An 18,032-nucleotide genomic window follows, 5' to 3' on the forward strand; every position below is an offset into this window, starting at 1 on the left:
ATTCCCCATGATCGATTATCGAATTTCGATTTCGCTCGTACTATTTACAGAAAATGGGTCCGTTCTGAGTACGGTAAGTCATCTAAAGCTTATGCACACGTAAATCGCTTAACCATGTCGAAGCACATCAATCATCTACATATTACCACGACTCTGATAAAAATCTGCTAACGTTTAACTTTATGTAAATTTTCAGTTTAAAATTGTAACTTCTTTTAAAAAGCAATCAATGTCGAAGTTTATGTAATCTATAACCTATTATCTAAAGCCAAAGAAACTTACATAAACTGTCATCGGAAATATGTTGAAAATGGAATTTATAAACACATGATTTTTCACATCCTACATGTATACGTAAAATTTAAACAACTTGTATAAATCCCAGGCCCTGAAGATGATCTCAATAAAGATCGAAACGTTGGCACGATAAAGAAAATGTTTTTCTAAAACCTACGTCACACCACACCGACGTGGTCTCACGATCTCCGAATAATCATTGACTGGTCACTAAACACCACACTAATGTGTATAGTGACATTTTTTGAAATCCTTCACCACACCAAAAAAGTATAATAGTGGTGTCGGTGATCGCAACGGTTTTGGCGTTGACACGGCTCTCATCTCTATAACCATAATCTCACCAGCTGCAACCCGACATACTTATAATTTTTTTTTTTTTTTTTTTTTTTTTTAACACCGACACTCCGAGTGTAAAGTATAACTTCTTGTTCATTCGTATTTAATTGGCATGCTCTCTACCAGCCGAGCAAACAAAATTTTTAATATATTTTCTTCACTATTTTAATTGTATTTAGGATTGACCTATGAAAGAAGCTTTTGAATAGGAGATTATTCAAATTAGGTCGTTATTCCACAGGGCTCTTGTCAGAATCTCCTTTTGCAGGCTGGTTATCTTATAATCTCATACCGGCTATACACGTTTCCGCTCAACATTGTTTTTATTTTATTACTCTTGTTTTTTCGTTTTACGGCGGTATTGAGTTGATGGAAACTATTGTCGCTATCAGGAGTCTATAGAAACCTAAAAAGAAACAAAGGGAAACTATCGTAACGTACCAATACAATCACATCGTGGATATAAAAGAAAACAAAAGCAACGATGACAATAACTTTTACATCTTTTCTTACTGTCTATTGTTTTAACCAGGTTTTTTCCATCTAAATTGCATCATCAATTATTAATGTTCATATTTTACTCCTTGCAGAACAACGCGTTTGTTTTACAACACCTTACGAATAACGACCTTTATTTATATTGAAGGTTGATTATAATATAAAATACCACGGACTGTTTTAAACAATACTACTTCATTTTGCAAAACCTTTGCTGCTGATTTTATGACAATTATCACCACCTGAAATTTTGTTACTGACGTACTGTAATTAGATAGAAATTAAGGAAGTGTAAAGTTGATAATATGTAAATTGTATAACGGTGCCACGCCAAAACTAGTCTGACTCAGGAAACAAACAGATCAAGCTATTTTGCGATTGATTAATTGATAAATTGGCTTATAAATACGTTTGTCTGTTTTGGTTTAATGTGGCGGAGTGGTGAATAACCTTGTCATGGGATTCTCAATTTTGTTTCCACAAAGTATTTAATTTGTGAAGTTCGTACAATGCTTAAAACGGTCCAGTTTATAACTGAACAAGATAGTAATTGCTACAATAGTCCTAGTGAATTAAAACAATCTAATGGTGCTCACATGTAAATACCTACAAATTTTTTTTTTTGTGAATGATATTAAGAAAAACATAATTTTGGAAGTTTTGAGACACTACGCCGAAAAAAAGATTAACAAGCTGAGGCTGCGGACGTGGAATCACAGATTTTAATTAATTTTGTTTTAATTAAAAAATATTAGATATTTAGATATTAAATACATTCTTGCCACCGCTATAGCCGTCTCGAACAAATTATTTAATTTTTATTTATTCCATTATTTCTTATGTTTTAATAAATTGCCAGAATTTTGTTAAATATCGCCGTTTGTTGTGAATGTATTTCAAGGATATTAATCTATCAGCAGATTACTTCTTTTTTAAACTCGAATAAAAAATAATAAGTAGGATAATATACAAAGCAGAAAAACGCCCATTCATACACTAGCCGTGTTCCGGTTCAACATGAAAGAGATCATTGTTCGATCAGTTCAAGTGGAAAACTTACTCCACATTGTTTGTTGTTGCTCAATTATTCGAGAGTTTTAGGCTAGGAATCTTATGTAAAGTTTAGTTAATTATCGGCCACAATTCGGATTTCATGGAAACCAAAACTTTAGAAAGGTGGTGTGTATCTGATATGTTTATACTGATGTTGTTACAGTTTCTGCATTGTATAATTTTTAAAGTGTCAGTAAAGTGAAGTAATGCTTCTTATACGTCCAACTACCTATTGGGTTTCATGAACGACGAATCAAACCACTTTCCAATTCTTACTACTTTTTTTTGTACAGAACGTATGGCTTACCCATGCTGTTCATATTGTGGCGAATATAATATCACTAAAGAGTCTCTGTGTAAATATGTTACATTGTGTATTGCCTAAATTTCGGAGTTATTATTATTTTTTTTAATTTGAAGTTTCCAATTCGAAATTCGTATGCGAGTACGGTTGTACGTTTTCCTTGTTCATTACTTTCTTTTGGCTTTGTATTTGTTTTTTTTTTTTAATCTTTACTACGTTTAAAATTATTGAGGGTAATCGTTGTGGCCGTTTATTTCGTAATATATCCTTTATTTTCAGTTTCTTGATTGGGGGGGTATGTGATTTTGATTAATTTTCAAATTTTTTTCTTATATGCTTTATTCGCCTTTATTTTTAATTATAACCAATTAATGATTATTTATTTAGGCCCGCCCCATTTCTGTAATTCTGTAATTCATCATGCAATTCTGATTGATCACGTGAAATATTGCAGCCTTATTTGAATGTTTACTTATCATCTCTTCTCAGCGAATTGTATATTAATTAACCAAAATATTATTTACCTACTGTAATAACTTGAAAGCTTTAAATAATGAAACAATCTTTTTCAAATTATCCAAAGTAGGTTTTTTAAATTTAATTTAAAGAGATTGCAATTAGTCATCCTAGTATCACGTTTGATAATTATAAAATGATTTAACAGTTTGGTATTCCTTCGTTTGTTTTCTATCTTTATATATCATATGCATATGTGTTTTTGGTTCAGTGTAGCGGTAAAAAGCGAGACGAAACAGACCGGATTTTTACAGAATTTATTTTCGACTTTAATTGTGACGTTTACATTCCGGGTATTCTGCCTGGAAATTTCGTTGGATGTAGATAGTTTTTATTCGTACCGGCTCATTACAAGTGTTTTAGACGCGGTACAGATGAGAATTTAATAACCGCCTTCCCTAGACACGGTCGGAGAACGAGAATTAATACCCTCTCATTAGTTTAAACCCGATTCTAACACAGCTTAATGAACGATTTATTAAATATTAGATATTAAATTTATATCCGGCTACTATTCGGAACCGGCGAAACTACCAGCATTGCTGCTGACAGTTGCGAGTGTCGGTGATTCATATGTACTGATATTAGTTTGCTGTCTGTCGACACCAAATTTTATTACAACTAGCGGAACTAGTTTTTCTCTTATTGAAAAACATACCTTTACTAATATATTTTCTATTCCAAAAATCTAAACCTGGCTTGATATGAAATGTATATTTTTAATAATAATAAATTTGATTCTTGATTCGAAAAAAACTCCAAACCATTTGAAGGGCAGATCAAAATAATCATTGACAATAAACTTTCTCTTTTACCAAACGCGAACATCATGTACAGAAAATTCTACATATTATTTTTCCTTTGGTGGAAACCTGTAGAGAACGAAACCAATATAAAAAAGAAGTTATTTGGCAACGGGTTGCGATTCGACATCTCACTGAGTCGTAAAGTGGATTCAGGTTTTTATTTGTTTAACCAAGGGCCAAAAACCAACGAACAAAAAACCTTGCCCATTTGTTTTCTCCCGTAATGAAGAAAAACAGGGAATCTACATCCTACGGTGTCACCGGCCCTCTTCTGAAACATAAACACAAACAGAAAACCTGAATAGTGTTCTGACGAAGGAATGACAGTTGATCGGGACGATCGAGTGCTGGAGAAAACGTTGCTCTTTATAATTTCATATCAAACATTTTCAACATATTTTGTAATATTACCCTAGTAGATTATTTATGCACAACTTCAATCAAATATCATTGATGCATAAAAACCTCAGGCGACAAATCTTATTAATAAATTAGTAATTTTCATTTTAAAAAAAAGTTTGATTGAATTTTTAAACAAATCGATTAATAATCCGAAAACATTTTTGTTACCTACTTACAAGATAAACGTTGTTAAATTTGTTACATACATTTTAAAAATACAGGAATTAGCCAAAATAGAATTAGAACTAGAAACTTAGAATTAACTGTCCCGAATTTATTTGTTTTAGAATAGACTAATCAAGTCAAAGATTAAAAAGTCATTACAACTTCAACAGGCTTAAACACGAGCTATCACATATTATTATTATACCCAAAGGAAAAAAATTGTATTTATTTGGGGGTCGTTTGGTTTCTCACATTTGCTGATTAAAACCGTTTATTGGTTCTTCGGAACGATTTTGAACCATACTTTTAAATTTCTGTCCTGATTGTACTTACTCAGAAACCTGGAAAAGTGACAATTTTAAGGGAGGGCTGAACGTTGGTCAAACTCATAAAAGTCATTGAGTTTCTTTGACGTCGTTTAGTTTCTTAAGATAGTGACATACCAACTTACGACAGGTCCGTGTTTCTCATAGGGGTTGGTGTAGAAGCCACCCCGGGTTGACTGTGCCTCACAGTGTAAAGTAGGTACTGAAATGTCAGTTAGTCTAACGTCTATACTATCTACTGGAGACGGTAATTCTCCCAGTGTGTTGGGGTCCCAACCAGGGTTGGAACTACTGGATCCGCGCCGGCAGCGGTTTTGTTTAAAGTAGAATTTCTAACCGCCCCATAGACCGTTCAGTAAAGGAAGCCGATAACGGTATCACCTAACAACGGGTCAGCTCTTAAGTACCCGCGTATTTTCTACGTCTTCACTGAGAGAACAGGGTGCGGTCCTCATTCAGTTCGTCCTCTGAAGAGGTTGGTCCTCTGAGAATGGCTGCAATGAGAAGTCGCGGGAACACGAGAGGTTATAAGTGGCACATCACCGTTCTCCATCCATTACCCAGTACGCGTTCAAGGGACTCTGCAGGCGAAGTCTTCGCATCCAAGCATGTTATTGTACGTTCCCTTCGTCCGACCCTCCATATGCATGCGAGGTGCTTACGGAGATCGCACACACTGACATGGTGGATGAGCCACTCGAAGTTGATTACAGAAATTTAATATGCAAATAATCAAAAATATGTAACTATCAAAATAAAAGGTTACGTTAAACTAGTTTCAATGGTTTTCCTTTTGGCCAACCTTCATGACCAACGTTTAAAGCAGGTTTAGTATTTCTTCGCGCCTTGATTTCATTTCAGTCTTCGCGTCATTTGTAATGTAATTACCGAACACGTAATCGGTTCCACACGATGTTACTTCGTTACGCGCAGTTTGGTGAATTTGTTTCTTTCGTCTATTATCAACATGCCACGTTAGGATTAGAAAGCAAGTCAGAAAATATTGTTAATATTATCAGCGGTCGTGTCTTTTAATCTTAGACGTACAAGGTGCTGATAAGCCGCCAAACATCATTAGATATTGAACGGTTAACAGCGAGATAGAGTGTCATGCAGTAGAAACAAAATCCTCAGGAGTGACGAAACGATTGATGTTGAGTTAAAAATAATCAAAATTAGTTCATTTTCTTCCTTTACATAACCAACTTGTCGCTAGACTTAATTTTTTTTTAAATTGTTTACTTTGATGAAACAACAAATTTCAGGACAAAATTTATCATCAATATTTTTTTAAAAGCTTTAAGTTGAGAAGTCCGTTACGTAGCACACGTCTGGAATGCCGCGCTACAGCATGGGGCCTACTTTTCCTACCTTAGCGTTCCATATGAAATTTCGCCCAAGTGAAGATTTGATGCCAACTTTCACATCGTATGCAAAGTGAACTTTTCCCGAATCTTCCAATGACCAATCAAATGTTCCCGAGCAAATAAAAGCCTGACCATTTTCTGATCAGCGGCAGGAAGAGTTCCAAGAGCCAGGTACCGGGCTATGAGGTTATTTTCATTGAGCTCTTTTTTTACTCCTGGAGGAAACTGAAACTTTTTGGACTTGTTTTATCAGGTTTCTAAATACATTTCCCGTAATGCTGCGGGTTTGATGATGGATGTAACTAACGTCTCTCTCGTCTGTAGACCTAGGTCGACCCTGACCCGCAGTGATTTACACTCAGTCTCCTGGCGACATCGCACTGGCTGTATCCTTCCTCTAATAATGTTATGACGGTGACATTGTCATACTCACTCTTATGCTTGATTGGAGCCATTGAAAAAGGTTTAAGACAGAATCTCCTAATTACCTGTATGGTATGGTATGGTGGAAATGGGTACTAGGAAGCGGGGTTTGTATTCCCCAGGCACTGCAGCCTTCTGGCTTATTGTACAGTCCTAGTTCCTTAGTTCAGCCAATAGACTCAATCCTTCTTCTTAGAAGTATCAGGTCATTGACTGTTGCTGCTGCAATTTGATTCCCTAAGTCTTTTCCGTACGTTTAACCGTCTTAAGAAGTGGTTAAACCTCCATTGAGCTGTTGCTTCGCATTCGAAGATGATATGAGTGGCTGTTTCCTCCACCTCATTACATAATCTGCAAATGGGATCATTGCTGTACATACCCATGTTGTGTAGATGTTTTCTCAGATACCAGTGACCGGTTAGTAGTCCTACCACTCCTCTGAGTTTGGCCCTCTCCAATTGCGGTCGGTGAGGGTTGTTTCATCATAAGTTTACTATGTCTAGCACCGCTAGAGTTTATCCACTTCTCCTTTGGTTTTGCTTGGATCCATTTTGCGATGGAGGATTCTATATTTGTTTTTGTTATCCCAAGAATAGGTTCGGGGCCTATGTATGGTCTCGCAGTCCCTCTGTTTTCTCGTTACCCAAAATTCTCCTGTCCCCTGGCACCCAAGATATCACCAGGTTGTTGTGTTTCCCCAGGTGTTGGAGATTTTGGATTCGTACCCCAATTACCTGTAACTAAAATAGAAAAAAGTAGGTGCGTTAAATTTGTCGATCAGTGTATAGAGAAATTTTGTATCTTTCTGTAATAATTCTTTCGTCGTGATGTATAGGTACAAAAGCAGTAACCTTTATAGCATAACGATCATTACAATCTCATTTAACACTCGACGAGCAATGGTTTTGAAAATGGTGGCCCAAGATAAAAGGCCACACGAAATCCAACTGTATTCTCCAACCCCCATACCAAATGTAAAAATGTAAAATGTAAAAAGTTCAACTGCAGACTTGTCAAGCATTATAAATTAATTTCATGTATTGAATAGTTGTCCTGTTCAATTTCATTTTGGCGTCTGCATGGTGAAGAACATGCAATTTTGACGTTTACGATCTGTTTGGTCTTATGCTCGTTGTCTTGGACGGCCAGGCATTTTCGGCTAACAAACTATAAAATAATATATACAACACTTTCGTAAAAAAAATCTGGACTGAAGAATGCGAAGTGCCAATAGTTTCTAATTGAAAACGACTTTAACTTTTCAATAGTCCTAACAAGTCCCAGTTTTATAACAGCAGTTTTATAAGAAAACTAAAACAGAATAGAATTGTTGTTTTGAACTATATATTCGGGAACAGAGGTATATCGCTTCGAGAAGAAAAATCCTCCCCTGCGGAACAAAGGAAAAAACGCATAGTGCATAAATTGCCTCTTTTGGATTACACTGGGCTGACTTATTTTTCAGCGAGCGTCAGGGGTTGTTAACCCTTGGGAGATCGCTCCGAAAAAAGATAGAGAGAGAAATAAAGGGGTTGTTTGTACACTTAGGTGGAAGGCAGGGATATATCCATCCACCCCCCTTCCTCTTGGAATCCTCCTTTAAACGTACATTGAGAAAAAAAATGCCAGGGTAGGGTATGAGTTTCTACTTGTGATGACACCTTCATCAGGCCCCACGACGGTCGAATTTCTATACCGGCACAACCCCTCCGACCCATACATCCAGCTTTGCCTGTCACAGAGATAAAATGACTGCTTCTCCCGTTCGGGGAAATGGCTCGGAAGCAGAACCCACTTCCACCTTTAATTCCTGGAAGCTGAAGAAAAACAAAAACATAGGCTTCACTGTAGACGGCAGACCTATATATTTCGGTGGATTTCTCTTTCACCACTGACAGGCTAATATCCTAAGGACATGAAGAAAGATCGCCGTATTATTTATCGGAACAAATAGAAGTTGCTTTGATTGCAGAAAAAACTTATAAATTTTATGTAACAAAATGTTAATTTTTAAGGTAGTATGTTGGCTGTAGTGTTACATTCCTATTTTTCTCTCAAGTCACCCATCAGAAAACTTTTAAAGCAATACAACAAATTATTACGGCTAGTAATTAGTTTCATCAGACATTTTAAACTAACTGATTTTCAAGCATCGCGAATATAATTTTGACTGAGAGAATATTTATTAATAGGTAGCATGCTCGTTTTATTTTTATTTTATTACTCACTCTATTACACAGAAGGAGACACCTCAAAGCTCAGTAAATAAAAAGTATGTTTTATTTATTTACATGAAGGTTGCACTGAAGGTTATAATCCGTTCTAAAAACAGCTGAAAAGGGTGAGCTGCACTCCAGAACCAAGCGGCACTCCGGAACCAATCCCTCTAATTAAATAAAAAATACTTTTTGTGAGTTTTTTGTCTCCGGCTGTGGAATAAAATGGGCAATAAGATAAAAAGATAAATTATAATATATATTCCTTGCATTCCTTCCCCCTTGGGTCGATCGAATTTTAATACTCGCCTAGTTGTTGTAAAAAAGTTAATTCCACATGTTGAAATTAGTAGCCGAATGGCAATCTAATAAGTAGTTGCAACTCGATACTATGGTTTCCACGCGATCTTTTTCCCAGCAATGTCATCTATTCCACGGATTGTTATTTGCTCCTGGATCATAGCGTGACATCCGTTCCATTTTCCAAATAGGAACGCCATTACCCAACGGTCATGATCTACTACGAGTATTCATCATAAATATAGTTCGTTCTCGTTGTCATCGCTGTGGTTAATTCACTTCTTTTCACCCCCCGGCGTTGTTCCGGGGATGATTGATGATATTTTTCACCGAAAATTTAATCTTGGTGGATATCATTTTGGCCTTTGTTCCTCTCTTTGTGACCTCGTGTTAACTTATCTCTCATATGTAACATATCACGCACACACGCGCCCCCCACAAACACGCGCGCGCACACACATATACCCACACACGCACACGTACACACAAACTGTGTTACGCATACACACTAATATTCAACATACAAAAACTCTACCACTTTTTGTAATTTATGAAACCAATGGACAATACGTATGAAATTTAATATTGACAGAGGTTTTTTAAAACATCAACTCGCAGTTACATTATAAACAGTGTGTACAGGAACTTGTTTAAATTTGGGTTAAACAAATTCTTTCGTATTCTTTAGAGGCTGAGAACATATGCGCATATTTACTGTAGGGATGGAATATGAATACATAGAGAGTGTGTGAGAGAATAAAATATGCAAGAAAACGTAGACTACTTGCGATGTTCACACTCCTTTCTCTAAATAAAAAATCTATTAGTATATTTAATCAGTAGTTAAACAAATTTGGTTGTTATGTAACGGGGTGTTTCTCACGTTTAAAATGTGTTTTTTCGTCTATACATAGTAAATTTCTTCCGCTAATAATAATGTATTTCTTGTACCAATTACATTAATCCAAAAGGCGAAATTGTGAGATGATCATCTGCCCATCTTTGCTTCTTTGTTCGGCTAGAATGCGTTAAGGAATTTCGCTATTTGCGACTGACTGAGAAAACAAGCGATCCCAGGCGAACCGAGATGATCTGGCAGTGGTGAGAGATCATAAACGATAATCCCTTAAGTTATTTCAGTAGGATTGAAAAGGCAAAAACTGAAAAATACCTGAATTTGTGAAATATAAAAAAGTTTCATTTAAAAACATCTAAAACTTTCTTTCTTTTGTTTCAGGTAAAGAACTGAGTCCATAGCCAATGATGCTTTTTAAATGAAGTAAGTTAAATTTTATTTGAAAATAGGAAAACCGCTCGCCGTAAATTGAAAATGTACCTTCTGTGATATTTTAATGTTGCAATATTCAGTTCATCTTTATCATCCTGTAGAAATTGCAACTAAACTTAGGGAGAATAGAAGAGACTTAGGCACAATTAGACCCACATCATGACAACGTACTATAGACCAGACAGGAAATATGAATCCTTCAATGTTACTCTTGGCAAACAGGACTTAATTAATTTTTTAATGATATACGAACTTTTGGAAAAAACAAAAAATCCTTTAAAAGATTTTATAAAATAACTTGCGGGATAATGGGCAGAACGTTTAGATATTTTACATTTGATATACAAATAATATACAGGGTGTTCGGGCACTCATGTTACAAATTTTGCCGGTAAATTGTACATTCAAAATGGAATCAAAATGTCCTACTTAACTATGGTCTGAATCTCAGCAGTGTCGGAGTTATTCCAATTTTTCTGATTTTTGAAGAGTTCACGACCTTGCTTCAAATAAACAATGATAATTCCAAAACTAAAAAGGTTTTCGACAAATCCTTTGATATCATTGAAAACTAAGTTAAATTTCCAATAAGTCTTGATCGATTCTATACTTGTAATCTTTCGTGAAATAAATGTTTTAGTAGCGAGAAAATTTTGAAATTTTTTTAGAAAGTAGAATGGTACTATGGTGATTCTAAACTGCTATTTCCAAATCTAGAGACCAGCACATTTCAGAAAACGTACTCCATTTAATATCCGTTTTAGGTGTAATTTCTTTTTTAATTACTTTTTTCAAAGATGAACTAATTGATGGAAGAAAGGAAAAAACGGTGGCTGACGGATTGGTAAGATGGAAAATAATAATCAAAAACTTAAGGAAATTTTGAATGAATTAATTAAACGATGTTTTAATTTAGGTTCGAAATCGAAATAGTGCAAGTGTTTACTTATTCACCAACACGACAGCAACTTTAATTAAAGAATTATTGTATTATTATTCTCCGGAATAAAAGAGTTTTAAGATTCAAAACGTTTTTAGTTATCTTTGTGATTTCTTGTTATAACACTATGGTTACTTTTTCTAATGATGAATACGCTGACATCCATCTTACGTACGGGTTTTGCGAGTTTATTGAGGCGGCAGCGCGTCGAAAATACATTGCGGAGGATGAAGAGCATTTCAAAGCAATTAAAAAACATTTAATAAATTCATTCAAAATTTCATTATTTTTTTACTTTCTATTGTTATTAATCTTGTTATTAATCAATACTTCAACCACGTTTTTTTCTTTTCCTTCACCACTTTCTTCATCTTTGAAAAAAGTAATTAATAATGCAATTTCACCACTAAAAAGGATATTAAAACTAGTATGTTTTCAGAAATTTGCAGGTCTCTAGATTTGTAAATAGTAGTTTCGAATCACCATAGTAAGTTTTTCAACTTTGAAAACAAAAATTCAAAGTTCTTGCTACTAAAACACATATTTCATGAAGGTTTACAGGAAATTTAACGTAATTTTCAATAGTATCAACGGATTTGAAATTTCGTTCAATTTTAAGAAATCGGAAAATAAATGTACATTTGAAGTAATTAATTAATTTGAAAAATAAAAACAATATGTTCCTTCGTTGTGTTTTTGAGAAATATATACCATTCATCAGTACTTCGTAACCAGAGTTTTAATAAACCACTTGCCAAATATAATAATCTAACTGAAATATTTTAACTGACGGCTTCAACCTTAATAAAGTTACGAGTTTAGCTTAGTAGAGTGGACGAGATATACCTCCTGTCCATTGTACATTACAATTGTAACCTCTGTCCAGCTATCCTCAAGGAAAGGATCTTTACATTAATAGGTATAATGGTAATCAAATAGAGTTAGTTAAAATTTGAGTAATGTTGGGCAAGAACAGAGAGAATAGTTAGGAATTGAAACTATCGACGGACATAATTGTATTATTGTATAAAAACCTAATAATCAGCGATAATTGTCGGAGAATTCCAAAATTATGAATTTAGTTGACACTATCGAATACGTATGCGTGAACAATATATAAATAATAATGAAAAGGATTAATTTAAATAAGTAATTTACACTAATTTACTAATTTTAATACGCAATCGGAGCAGCAGTGGTCATATCGGTTCTAGGTATTTCAATCTTTTTTATAAATATGCATTTGTAAATACCAATCAAGGTTACTAAGATTCGAACCCTTTGCAGTTTAACCGACGTCCCCAACTAATTATTTAAATTAGATGATTGGTGATAACTGATAACAATGAAACATAATAGGGCTAAATTTATTAGATGCTTAATAGAGCAGTCCCGCTCAAATGATAATTTTTTTGACATATTTTGCGACGAATTTAAAAACATCTACAAGTAACAAACTCTGGTGATTTCAAAACAGATGATTTCTTGAATATTAATTACTCATTTAATGGAATATTAATGACATTTCTGGACTATCCGAATTAGTGTTCCTCTATGATTTCCTCCCCCCTTCGTCTATTTTTCTTCCTTGTCATGCCGGTTGAATTGAGGTGGAGAAAAACAGATTTGATCGAGTATGGATTCTTCAGGGATGGCGGTCGACAACTCGATAATTCGCCCGTAGATTAAAAAATGAAAGTCTCATCTCCGTGTTTCCTTTTATTTACCACCTGCCTCTACTGATCACGTTTTTACCCAGTCCCTGATCGCGACAGTAGTGAATTTCAAAGATTTTGTGTGATATGTTTGACACTTTATGCATTACACATGACACATATGCATTATGAATATTTCAATTAACTAATTTTAAATTTTTTTGATCAACAGGTTTAATGAAATGCACGTTATCGAATTGGCCGTGCTTAAATCTGTATTTTTTTCTCGTTTTAGATAGAATGTTTGGCAGAATGCTCATAAAAATTAATCTTTGATATGTATATGAAAGTATATCAAACACAATAATGTTTTTCAACGTTGATTGATTGCACCCAATTGCGTTATGGGTTTCTAAAAATTAATCGAATAAATGTATTAAACCGGGTGGAATGGATTAAACAAGGGGCTTTTTGACAATGTACTATTTGAATTTTTTCTTATATGAGCATCTTTTGCGCGAAGCTCTTATAGCTACAAGGATTCCAAGGCACTTAGATTTAAAATAACAAAATAACGGATTGTAGAAACTGCCAAGTGATAGCAGTCTTATCATCGCATTCTCTGAGAACAGGTCACTGTGCCTTTGTGTTTTTAAACGTAGAAGATTGTTGGGAATAAATTTGGAAGAAAGTTTTTGTTGGATCCTGTACCTTTGGCACAGGGGACATTTAGTTCGTTATGACGGTTGAAATATAGAACGGGGCGACGACAAGGGATCGATATGTATAATGATACGTGATTTGCAATGAACCATATTGATTTATGCCATTTTCCATCAGTGATCTCTAATTTTGGAATTCCACACCAGTAACAAATAACGCTGATGTAATTTAGAAAATCAGTTGTTTAAATTGTCCGGCAACTTACATCGGTCTTACATCCCAATTTCTGGATAAGAGGGTAAAGTTCTATGATTGCATATACTATCTATCTACTATTTATGATTGCAAAAACCCCAAACAAAATCCTACAACACCCACCTAGCTACCCACCATTTTATTAACACCAACACAATTTCGACTTCAACGATCCAAAAATATTACACACAGAACAAAAGAAAAATAAACATAACTTTTGAGAAATAGTTTGCATTAACACGGCATCAATTACAGAGAACGGACACATGTAAACTTACTCGCAGCTACGCTAATATCATTAATCAAATTCAATATCAATAACATACATAGAACACACAAAACATATAAAACAATCGTTACACTTCACACATGAAACAGTTCAACACAGTCTAATTCTTCAACAATTTGTGTCTCCTTTCCCTGATTATCCCCATCTATATAATCTTGAAAGGCTAATCAGACCGAACCATTACCCATTTTTTTCACACTGATGGCTCCTTTCACCTCAAAGAAGCCGAGTCTTCATAGACAATTGGATTTCTATCCCTACGTCCTACCCACCTCTTTCAAAAACCAACGTATATAAACAAAAAACAGCAATATCTCACTGGCACTCTCAACACGACACACAGTAGTGACACATTTTCACAGAAATAAACACTTTGAGTGAGTACAAATACTAGTCCAAAAATTCTATCATCGTATAAATTCATTTTTTCACATCTTACATGTATTTGTATTATTTAAACGTTGTTTACAAACCCCAGACACTGAAGATTATCTCAAAGGTCGAACCGTTGGCATGATAAAGAAAATGTTTTAATATAATACATACATATATGCATTTAGTTATATATTATACATATATGCATATAGTCATATATATATTATATTTTACAGATTAGTTAAATTATTCTCAATTTTATCTTAAATGGACAAATTTGTTAAATGATATTTTAACAGTTCGCGTTCTATTTCATTTATCGTTGGGTTTAATCTTTTTTATAACAGGGTGTGAGGTATTTATTGACCGTTAATTAACGATTATTTTGAGATCGTGAGATGCGGCCTGGTGTTACGTAGGTTTAGAAAAACATTAAACAGAAAAACAAAAACTCTTTATTGAGATCGAAACGTTCGCCCGATAAAGTAAATGTTTTTTCTAAACCTACGTCACACCAGGCCGCATCTCACGATCTCCAAATAATCGTTAATTAACGGTCAATACATACCTCACACCCTGTTATAAAAAAAGATTAAACTCAACGATAAATGAAAAGAACACGAACTGTTAAAATATCATTTAACAAATTTGTCCATTTAAGATAAAATTGAGAATAATTTAACTAATCTATAAAATATCATGTTTTATCACTCCTGTACAGAATAATGCTTAATTTACATATATATCACAATACAGAAGGTTGATAGTGAAAAAAAAACATGTAAGCAACAACGCTATGCTAGTAATTAGCAACATCCTATTCCGCAATGGTCTAATTCATAATCATTGAAGTGAATAATTAAGAAACATAAGAAGAAATTCTAACATCATGTAACAGAGAAGCGGAAACTTGTAATTAAATGGACGATAAACATATTATTATTTTTTTCTCTCTACTGTCTATATTTGAACCGTTTTATGAAATTACAATTGGGTTGTTAAGAAAGTTATCAATAATATCTTACACATTATCATTTCTTTATTGCGCCTAAAATATTTAAAAATACATAAGCTCTATTAATTTTAAAATATAGTTTTGTCAAATGTAAAGATATTTTGTCTTGTGTCTAAATGCCGAAAACGTAGGAATTATTTGAATATACTCTTATAATAAGGATGCTATTGACCAAATTCGGTTATATTCTGGTTTGGGATTATTGGATATGTGGTGTTTTAATCCCACGCTGTACTATACAGATTCCGAGGTTTCGGCTATAATTATTATCTGTATCTATGTAGCATAATAACCTCTTACATTGCTGGGTCTGCACCGTACTTGTGTTTTTTTTACAATGACGAGAATTTCTACCCTGAGGAAGACCAAATATAAAGCCGAAAGGTTGGTCACTGTATAATACAGTACTGGATTAATTGAGGGGAACGTACCTAGTAATCCCAAAACAAAGACTAAGCGAAGTGGGTCGATGGAATAACCTAAATATACATGCTAAACATTTCAAGAAATATTAATATAAGCATCCCATACATTAGATTAAAAAAAAGAAAGAGATTTTGCTACACTTTATTTGATGATAACATAATCACCTCATAATTTTTAGTTACTCATACTAGACATGCTAATCCAGAAAATATTGATATAAGAAAATATCGCTTAAATTAAGTAAACAATGGGAAAAACAAAAAGATGTTTTGGTACACTTAGTTGCTTATAATTTACGACAATATCAAAAAGGATTAAATAAATAAATTAGATGGAGAAAGGTTACATATTCATAAACATAAACATAAAATTCTAAAATGTATGATAAAATTATATAACCGTGTTAGATCATTTAGCACATGAAATATCGAAAGGTCTATTATTTATCTGAATAATAATCCTTTCAACATAATAAAATAGTGAACAGCCGAATTATAATTTTACTAGTTAATATAAAAAAGCAGAAGTGTACGGTTTGAAGAAATCAAACATGGGTCCCCTTGACGTGAATCTTGGAAGAATAAAAAGAGAAAACAACCCTTTGAGGCGGCAGTAAAATAACCCTTCCGATGCAAATTATACTGTGGGGGCGCTAAATAAATATATTACCGAAAATGCAAACGTGATGAAAATACATTTTCGAGCGGAAGAGCTAATCCGTGTTCTGTTTAACATTCCGTCTTGGGAGATTGAATGGTGCCTTGAATTGCGTTATCTGCTGCTCTCTCCTCCCCATTCCACGGCGACGTGCAGCAATTTGAGCATACAATTCCAGCCGCAAGATGCGTGGGAGGGCGGAAGCGCCTGAATCGCATGAGTTACGCCCGGTTGAAACAGTAACACTCACATACCGCCCGGGATAAATAATCATCGCGTGTCAGAAGGCTCTAAATTTCGAATGGATATGATTCGCACTTTGCTTTTGCGGAAAATATGTGAGAAAAGCTCGGCTGGCTTCTTTCAGCGGGCTTCCTTTCGAATAATACTCATTCTCGCATTGTCAACTATTGAACAACATTTAGCAGAATAGACTGTCATATTAAGACAAACGTTTCCACATCCATATAACAAAAACAAGGTAACAACATATAATTTGGTCAGTTCCTATCACGTGGGTCCGGCTATCATCGGTGTTTTTTTCCCGTTGGTTGGGCTTGTCTACCTCTTCAGTGAGGAAAGTGGGTAATTTTTGTTTAAATGGGTCTCTTTTAAAAGCTCGTGAAAATGAAAGAAGTGTCATCAAGAGACAAAACTGAAACCCATCTATTTCTTTCATTGTTTACTTATAAAATAATTGACAAAAAAAGAAATAACAAAGATCCTCCGTATGAACAGGGCGAAAAGACCAAACCCGTCTGACAGGCAAAAACTTTTAGCAAGATATTGAAACAAAATTAAATGTGGCGAAGGTGGTAGAGGATCTTAAACCACCCCTCTTTTTATCCAGTCATCTGTCTGCCTACTTTAGTTTTGTGTATTTTGTTGCTGACTTTATATTATTTAGTGCTATTTCACCATCACTTGTTTACCGTTTGGTTTTTTTCTACCCATAGTGTAGATAAAAAATCTTTATGTTTTAATATTATTATTTAATTTCCCCGCTTCTTTGTTAATTCTCCTTTTTGGGAGAAAAGTATAAAATAAAAACACAGAAGTTTATGCAGAAATTTTAAAAGCTGCTAAAATCTATTTATTAATTGTTTCAAGGTAGACCCATAGATATGGTGGTGTGGCTTAACAATTAATGACACGATAAATAAAAAATCATTCCATTGGCTTAAGCATAGGTAATTGATTTTTTCAATTTCGTCTTCTTCTATGAGCCAGTATGACGTGAAAATAGTCGCAAAAAATATTTTGTCTCGCCGGTGGAAGCGGACAACGTATCAGTTGTTAATAACCCTATTTATCCGCGAGAAATTACCAGGAGGGCAACAGCCAGATCGTAAAAGTAATTTCACACCATTTTTGCCGGCCGTTATTGTTGGAGAAATAACAGCAGTCGGAAAAGTATAGTCGTTAAGTTTGCTGCTTTAATGCTGTGGCGGGTCATG

General features: G+C 34.4%; 1 protein-coding gene across 1 annotated transcript in view; it reads left to right on the top strand.

Moving 5' to 3' along the window:
• Positions 1–18,032, top strand: part of LOC106660926 — a 276,802-nt gene that overhangs the window by 54,220 nt on the left and 204,550 nt on the right. The window lies entirely within an intron of this gene.

Source organism: Cimex lectularius, unplaced genomic scaffold, assembly GCF_000648675.2.
Source record: "Cimex lectularius strain Harlan isolate CLEC.00 unplaced genomic scaffold, Clec_2.1 scaffold65, whole genome shotgun sequence".
NCBI classification, from domain to species: Eukaryota; Metazoa; Arthropoda; class Insecta; order Hemiptera; family Cimicidae; genus Cimex; species Cimex lectularius.